At 37.0% G+C, this 9506-nt stretch overlaps 1 non-coding gene across 1 annotated transcript; it reads right to left on the bottom strand.

Moving 5' to 3' along the window:
- Positions 1-6893: 6893 nt before the first annotated feature.
- Positions 6894-7000, bottom strand: LOC111812060. Its single transcript, XR_002817654.1, has one exon. It is a non-coding gene; the product is annotated as a U6 spliceosomal RNA (small nuclear RNA).
- Positions 7001-9506: the final 2506 nt, after the last annotated feature.

A 9506-nucleotide genomic window follows, 5' to 3' on the forward strand; every position in this document is an offset into this window, starting at 1 on the left:
TGATCTTATCAGACCCAAATCTACAACTCTTGTTTCATAGGTCCTGCTTTATCTTGGTCTTAACCATCCAGCAGGAAAGTATCAAATGAAATATGAGAAGTAAAACCATGGTGTTATGTTGAGCTATAGGGGACTCAGGTCAACAATTTCTGACATTGCCTGTCAATCAGAAGACCCAGTACTAATACAGGCTACTGGACTCTTTTTGAATATTTTGCTGAGTTTACACACCTACAATATTCAAATAACGGAACTTAACAACAAAAGGGGATATGGATGAATGTCCATTTTGTATCTATGTATTCAAAGTGGTTAGGATAGATATATAGTTACATTCTCTTAATGAATAGAGTGATTTGTTCTATTGGTGTTTGTAAATAGGATATCATGTCTACATCTTGTACAGCAATTTACCACTAGGAAGAATGTATACAATGTGTTAATTATTGAAACTGTCCCACCAATTTGGTTTGAAACTGTCTCATTGCTATTTGTTTCTCAACAAAATTATTGGAAAAAGTCCCATATAATTAGCAAACATATTGGTTTAATAATTTAAAATCCCACAAAGATGAATCTATACCCAGATCATACCACTGGGGAATTGTACAAAACATTTGAAGAAGTAACACCAATTCTGCACAAACTCTTCTGGAAAACAGAAGAGCAAACACTTCCTCAACATTCAATGTGTTAGTATTACTCTAGTATCAAAACCGAAAGTATTACAAGAGAACAATACTATAGGCTGATGGCATTTATGAATATCGAGCCAAAAATCCCTTAATAGAACACTCTACATCTAAATCTAGAAGCATTTAAAAGTGACTTCCGGGGCTGAGGAGATAGTTTAGTAGTATAAGCTCTTGCCTGGCAAGCACAGGGTCCTGAATTCAATCCCTAGTAACACCGCAAAAAAAAAAAAAAAATGACTTCAAAAGATTTGACCAACTTATGCAAATTCGCTCAAAACATAAAATCATAGAATGAATACATCATATTAATTTCATAAAGGGATAAAAATCCACATAATTTCAGTAGACAGAGAAAAAACACTTAACAAAATATAATATCCTTCTGTGAATAAAAACATTTATTATATAAACAATTGTATATATTCAGGAAACAAACATTGTAAGCTCATGGAGTAAGGAAAACATGGGGAACAGTTGTAGCCCCAATGCTGACTGCAGTGACTAGAGCTGTAGGCCATCCTACTAGTTTTCCAAAGTGGTTTGACAACAAAATACATGGTTATCATTGAGTCAATGGTCCTTTAATCTGGAAATATAAAGAAGCAGATTTGTGAAAAGCAATAGGAGTGTAATGGCAATGAGAATGTTCCCCTCAGATCTTCCTCTACAGAAAGAAAAATTGGCCAATGAATTCATCAGTACACTGAGGCTGACACTGTACTTTGAATAACAGAGTGTAGCAGGCATTCTAAGGCATATCCAGTCCTGGAAGACACAAGTTTCCCTGGATATTAAGCAAAGGAGGGAGGGAGCAGGGAGGAGCGAAAATAATTATGATGTGTCATGTACATGTATCAATTCCTCAGTAAAAATGTAATCATGATGTACTTCAAACATGTACTAATAAAATTAAAATAAAAATCAAAAGAACAAACAAGTTTATGAACACGCACAAAGAAAAAGTAGGAAGGAAGAAGGAAAGCAGAAAAAAGAAAGAAAGAAAGAAAGAAAGAAAGAAAGAAAGAAAGAAAGAAAGAAAGAAAGAAAGAAAGAAAGAAAGAGACAGATAGATGATAGATACATAGATAGATATAAATAGATAGATATAGATAGATTGATCAATCGATCTGTGAAAGGCTTGGAAACTATCTCAAGTACCTGGTACTCAGAGACTTGTGCAGATCCAATGTATTGAGTCAGAGTGACCAAATCTTGGTTCTCATAATTTGGCCAACTTTATGCACATTCAGACACCAGCCTACTCCACATCCATAAAAATGCCACCACTACCCACACACACAGATAAATGCTTCAAAGGCTTCATATATAACATAAAATAATGTGCAGCTTATTCTCTGGAGTGTACAATTATAGTCTTTTCTTTTAGTTCTTTTTTCCATGATAACAAAATTATACAAATTATACACAGCAAAAAAAAAAAAGAATAATAGGCCAGCAAATTGATTTCAGCTCTGTTACTATGACACTGTGTGGGCTTGAACAAGCTCTATTTGCTTTCTTGGCCTCCCTTTGCTGAAATAAAACAAGAGTGTTGGATTAGATGATCCATAAACCTTAGCTCTAATAGCTACTCTGAGGCCCATTCATACATTTGGTTCAACCAGTGGAATTGCAACACTGCGCTTAGCTACAAATGACCACAAGGTGTCACAATGTACTCATCTAACAATCTCCAATTATTACTCTTGCGTAAAGTTACCTTAGAATACACGATGAATTTTCATATATTTCTCACATTTCAAGAAAATTTGTAATAGCCTCATGAAGGAGGTAAGGTGAGTATTATTAGCAAAATTTATCCTAGTGATAATATAGAGCAACCTATATAATTTCTCTACCCAATAATTAACTTTCACTGTCTCCCAGACACTATATGCTGATTTCTTTCACTAAGTCTTCACTTATGCTACTTTTGTTCCCCAAATCCTAATTTTATTCACTATGCAACATCTAGCTCTACTTTTTCTTACAACACCAATAGTAATTGTTTTGCACTAACATTACAACAATAATATTATAATAGCAATAATCATTGAACTACCACAGTTCAGTGTGTTACTGTGAGAGTCAACTTTCCAATATTATGAAAAACATAGTAGACGGGCAATTTACAAAGAGGAAAGGCCTATTCTGGGTCATGGTTTGGAGGCTTCCATTCATGATTGATTGGCTCTATTGCTTTCTGGCCTGTGGTGAGGTAGAACAGCACGGGAAGAGGATTGCACAGTATAGCAAAGTCCTTCATCGCATGGCCAGGATGCCAAAAGAGAGAAGGTGAATGGTGCTGGGGGTCCCCCATCCCCTTCAAGTGCACATTTCCCATGACCAAAAGGCAACCCACTAACCTCCACCTCTTAAAGTTCCACCACCTCCCAATAGTTCCAAGTTAGAGGGCCAAGAGTTTAATACACAGATTTTCTATGTGTGAGGGGCATTCTGGATTGAAGCTGTAGTATCCATTAATACATATAACTAATACAAGTTAGTTGAAAAGTTAAATTTTAAAATAATAGTCTCTAGGAATCAACTTAACTGGAAACGCATAAGACTTACTTGAATGCAAGTATATTACTTTACTAGAGGAAATGAAAGGTGATAAGGATAAATCAATGTATATACTACGCTTTGGAAAAGTTGTTTACAAATTATGTTTAATCCAATGCGATTTTACCATGAAATGTGGAAGTATCAGCCTACTCACTCATTGAGAAGACTACATGGGCAAGATTGGCCTGGGCCTTTAGCCTCTAGAAAATATGTTTCAAAAATTAAAGAAAGTTCCAGCACTCAGAAGGAGGAGGCATGGAGATTGCCATGAGTTCAAGGCCAGCCTGGGATATAAAATGCATTCTACACTATCCTGTATTACAGAAGGAAATCCTTTCTCAAACAAACAAAGGAGAGACTCATGTCTCAGAAAAGTAGAAAACATTTTCAAGTAGTCATGGAAACAATAACAAAAAGGAAAAAGAATCAGCATCAGAGTGATCAGATAGATCAGAAGTAGATGTGGCTCATAAAGAAATTCAATATGTGATAAAGGTTCTATTTATGATAAGTGATGAAGGACTAAGTAGACAGTACTTGGAGAATAAACTTTACTTAGAAAAATAAAATTAATCAGTATCCTGACTGCTTGCCATACTGAACTCTACATGAAGTAAAATATCTTTTTTCCCATAATTTTATTGAGAAACAAATAGCAATGAGAGAGTTTCAAACCAAATTGGTAGGACAGTTTCAATAATTAACACATTGCATCCATTTTTCTTAGTGGTTAATTGTTGTACAAGATACAGACATGATATCCTATTTACAAACATATTAGAACAAATCCCAAAATATCTTAGAAACAAAAATTCCATAATAATAGGGAAGAACAGATTGCTTCTTTTCATATGCCTAAGTTCCCCTTTCTGTCATTATATAATATCTGCATCGCGGGGACACTGTGAATGTTAAAATGTTTTAAACATTGGTGAATGATGTATGTACTGAATATATTTTAGTTGTCTTTAAAAGTATAATAGAATCTCAGTGAATATTCAGTAACAAACATGTCTTTCATTAGACTAGGAAATTAGAGGGCAGGAAAACAAGATCCTTTCTCCAGATCACTCAGTATATACCAAATGCAGATTTAATAATTGAACCATAGTTAGAATCTGGGTAATTTGAGTTTGAACTCAGTTCTTTTTGTAATAGATTCTCAAAGATTTAATATTAGGAGATAATTGTAATGCATATGTATTTTGTTGACTCATATGTATATGGTAGCAATATCTATCCATTTAGAAACACTTTCCTGATATACTGCTACTATAAATTTGGTAATCTTTTAAAGCCAATTCATAATTAAGAATAATAGCTGACAATTGTATACATTATGTTCCTGAGATAATATTTATTCAAGCCACAGTCAGTGCCCAGTGCAATCCCTAGAGTAAGAACAACTGGAAGTGGACTATGCTCTAGTTTATTACTGCAGAAAAAGTACACAATCTACACAATCAAAAGACTGATGACAACCTGACAAGGAACCATCTCTGTGTCTACAGTCTTAAAATTCCTCTCAATGGCGACTGTACTTCTATTCATAGAATGAAAGCTGACAGGCATCTAGAAAAAAAAAAAGGGAGCCACATCCTACATGCCAAAGTAGTTCCCTTTTTGACATCAGCTCAGCAATTTGCTCTAATTGCCAAAAGATTGACTTCTGGTAGGAAAGATATGCAAATCTTTGCATTTCTGTTCAGAACAGGAGTATGGGTCCAAATCTAGATGAGGTAGAACATGGCTGTTTGTGCTTTGTGTAGAATCAAAAACATGGTGTTTGTGACCCTGGCTTAATGACAAAAGGCACTGGCTGTGAATTTGGGTGCAGGAGGAAGAAGATGGTTAGGAGAGATAACAAGGAAAGGCTGAAGATGCCAGGGAGGATTCTGGCTTCAAAATTCTTTGTTATATTTATAGTATCATTTAAATTTTATACCTCGGGCTGGGGAAATAGCTCAGTGGCTTAAGTGCCCGCATGGCAAGGGCAAAGTCCTGATACCCAGTATCAATAATAATAATAATAATAATAATAATAATAATAATAATCTTCTGTATCTCTTTGCTCATCTAGGAAATAGGCAAATACCAACTGCTGCCTCACTGGAGCACGTTATTTGGCAGGCTTTGGCAGATCTAGAGTGCTGTGTTGATAGAAGTGAAAGCTGTAATCCAAGGCATATGTACAGGAGGAAACAGATCTATACTCATCCATACCTGACTACAGGATTATGCTCTAGCAGCCAAGAACCATCACATTATATTTATAAATATAGGAACTATATCCTTTTTCTCTTAAATCCCCCAGGTGAATTTTTTGTACCTATAGTTTAACCTACCTATAAACCTAAGAGGCAATCAACTTTTTGGCAAGTAGAAATATGGAGATGCTGACAAAATAGATACTCAGAGAACTCCTCCAAGAACCATCTGTGACCTTTCTTCCTTCCAAATTATGAAATTTACTGTTACCTCCCATCTTTGTCAAGCGTAAGGTAAAATCTCCCATTCATCCAGATCCTTTGTATCACAAAACACTACCACAATTCATAATTTTATTTTTCCTCTTCTCTTTTTTTTTGTATTTAGTACAGGGTCTACAGGGTCTCACTATGTAAATTGGATTCATAGTGATCGTCCTATGTACAGCCTCCCAAGTGCTGGAATTACAAGTATGCGCCACCACACACAGTCTCAGGGCCCGCACGGCAGGCCCAGGGATCGAATCCCTAGCCCCTGCATCTACCTAAGCAGGTCCTCCTCTCTTTGATCCTTCCTTTTACCTATAGCATCCTCTCATCCTAAGAACATTCCATCACATAAATTACAAACATTCCTCCTGATAATTTGGACTTGTGAGCCATCTTTTTATACAGTTCTGTACATGTTGCTGATAGAGCTTCAAACTTTTCTGTAGTACATTTTGTTTATACAGAATTGTAATTTTTGTTGATTGCATTGTATAGTACAGTACTATAGTTTAATGCTGTTATACATGAAAGTAGTTCATGTAAGATTTATGCAAATAAAAACAAAGTCATCAAGATGGAGTTTTCTTTGAGCATTTCTTTGTTCTGAACATTGTAATGTACATACTACTGTATACACAACTCCTCACTTACACACAAACTCATTTAACAACCAAGTGCAGGAATGAAACTCAGTCATTAGACAAGGGATATCTGTATTTAGAATCTCTGGAATACTGGGGAAATTTCCAATAAAAATTTTGAAAAGTAACTGTAAAAGGATCGTATGAAAATTCATAGCACTTAGTTTTGAGTTTTTTTCTAGAAGGTTCTTGGCCTTGGCTCTCGAATAAGACAGACACATCCTTCTGGCACTACCTCTGAGCACTTGTTATCACAATAGAACTTTTTCATTTCTAACGCTCAAAATGACCACCTCTTCAGTAGAATCAGGTATCCAAAATTGCCTCACAACAAATCTCTGCCGGGAGCAACACACCACTGCGGTTTTTTTTTTCCAAAATTTTATTGATAAACAGCAATGAGACAGTTTCAAATCAAATCGGTAGTACAGTTTCAATAACTAACACACTGCATATATTCTTCTTAGTGGTTAATTGCTGTACACGATGCGGACTTGAGATCCTATTTACAAAAAAATATGGAACGCTTCACGAATTTGCGTGTCATCCTTGCGCAGGGGCCGTGCTAATCTTCTCTGTATCGTTCCAATTTTAGTATATGTGCTGCCGAAGCAAGCACACCACTGCGTTTTTAAGCAAACAGTAGAGGTCAGCAAAGCCCAGTCCTGTGAGGGAACTCAGAGACCCTGACTTTCAGATAGCAAGTTGCAGGCTCTTTAACTACCAACCTCCTGCATCAGGATCTGCAAGATAATTGAGAGAAGGTTTCTTCAAGATACAGAGGGTAAGCACTAATCGTTTCAGTTTGGTATAATGAAGATGAACAAAGCCTTGGCTTTCATAGTTATGCAATAAACACAAACAAGGTAACAGGCTTTGGGAGATATTATTTTGAAATGAGCAGGCTCCCCTCAGCATTAGTCAGAAGTGGGTGATATAATATAAAAATAATCACAAAGCATATATATGATATATAGCACAGTTCAATAAGAACACTGCAATTAAGGAAAGGCATTTAAAGCTATAATTGATAATTTTTAAGTAAATATACCCTTGAAACCAAATGCAGATGGCAAACACACTATACAGCTGACCTTTGGTAATGAAGAAGAAATAAACAGGAGGTGCATTACATGCTATTAATTATTTTCACTGCTACAGTTGTTTGCTATATAATACAGGTCAAGGGGTTAGCCTGAAGCTTCTCCTAATATATTAGTAAATAAATTTGAACAGATTTTAATTTGCTAATGGAAAGGTCTGGGCCAGTTGCAAATAAGAGTGAGGCTACTTTGTCTCCCTCATTAGCATGCAACCAAGCCTTTCCTTCCCATTCATACAAAATGTTACATTTCCATAAAGTGTAGTGTAATTTGTCAGGAAAAAAAACTCTGTAAACTATATTAGAATAAAGATAAATTCCTATCATGTGGTCATCCTCTTCATAGAGTCTTTATGATAATTGCGTGTCTAACACCTGCTTCCAAATAATACTGCCTGTCAAATAATACCACTCAGAATCTTCACCGTATGTAGAAATGACAGGAAATAAAGCGGCCATTTCTCTTAATGTATCTACACTTAGAGCCATGGCCTTCATTACTATTCAGTTTTTCCCAGGTTTTGTTTTGTCCTCTCTTGTAAAAAAGATTCTCCAAGCTTAGTAATTTTGAATCCTGACTTTACACTGTGGATTTACAATGTTTTCCAAAAGCTGACTTTAAAATAAATCCCTCCATGCTGTGACAAGAGCTCTAGCTTACTTGAAATGAAATGACTGCTTCAAGTGCTGTACAGCTCATCATTTAGTTTAGGTGTATTCTACTTTTCAGTACCTACAAAAATAATTTATTTGACCCACTGGAAATAATCATTAAAATCTGTAGCGTAACTTCTCAAATAAGGGCCAATATCAAAAGTTCAGAGCTTTGGAAGGAAATTCTAAGCCCCCATTGGCATTTTCACTCTTTAACCTACCTGGACTCTTAGGCACCTACCTCTGGGCCCACTCTCAGCCACGAGGTGCTCCTCTGCCCCAAGTGCTAGCCAAGTTCTCTCACATGTCAAAGCAAAGAAGGCTCTAGAAGAGGTGGCCCAGATATACAGTTAGCGTAACCGGTCTGGGCAGCTGCTATCTCTTTAAAGCAGATAAATGTAACTGGAGCTGAGGGGGATGTTCTTACCTGCCAGGATTGTGTCTTTGTAAAGGCTGGATCCAAAATTCACCATCAAGGGAAGAGATCCTTGAGGAATATCCACAGCACAGAAAAGAAAATGAAGCTGAACTCTGGGCTCACAAGAGCCTATCTATTTAAAGACATAAATTGACAGAAACATCTCACCAGGCTACTCTGGATCTCATTCTCTCTGTTATGTTGATGATTCAAGTCTACACTTTCCGTTCTGAGCTCTCACACAAATAAGCAGTATTGATTTACTGATCTGTGGTTTTAGAAAACACATTGCAGTTTCTTGTTGGATTAGACATTGGCTACTGGCCTGTGAGCTTGGAAGTGCTCAGAGAGGTTCATTAACTTGCTGGAGTCACACAGCAGGGACAGCGATACTGACCCAGTCACTCCAAATGGCGAGTGCGTTTTACTACCCATGCTGTTATAACACCTGAGAGTGTTGTCACAGCAAATCCCCTCCCCTTCCTCCCCTCATCCTTGCTGGCTCCAAACTGCAAAGCATGCCTGGGTGGTCTCAGTCCAAGGACAGCTCCCTGCCCCCAGCCCCTCCAACTCTGCACTTCTCCTTACTGAGTGGCAAAGGTCCTCCTTCAGCCAGTGGAGAGCCTCTTTTTTGGTAGTGCGGGACAGGAAGAGGCCTTACTGTTCATAATTCTTAGTTGTGGCAGAGAGTGAGAAGAAAAAGGCAACTAATCATTACTAACTACTGGCACAACTCCCTCACCTCTCAGGGGACACATGTCTAGGGCACAGTTCAGCACAGCCCAGAATTGCCCACTAGAAAGCTAAAAAGAATTAAAATGAACTCCCAACATGGATGGAACAGCAGAATACAAGATTCCCTGCTATGTCACTAAGTGTCCAATACCACATCCCCCCCTCAAATAGAAGAGGGAGAAAATTACAACTTAAGTGCCATCTGGATTCTTCTAA

This window comes from Octodon degus, unplaced genomic scaffold, assembly GCF_000260255.1.
Source record: "Octodon degus isolate 3935 unplaced genomic scaffold, OctDeg1.0 scaffold00110, whole genome shotgun sequence".
Taxonomy (NCBI): Eukaryota; Metazoa; Chordata; class Mammalia; order Rodentia; family Octodontidae; genus Octodon; species Octodon degus.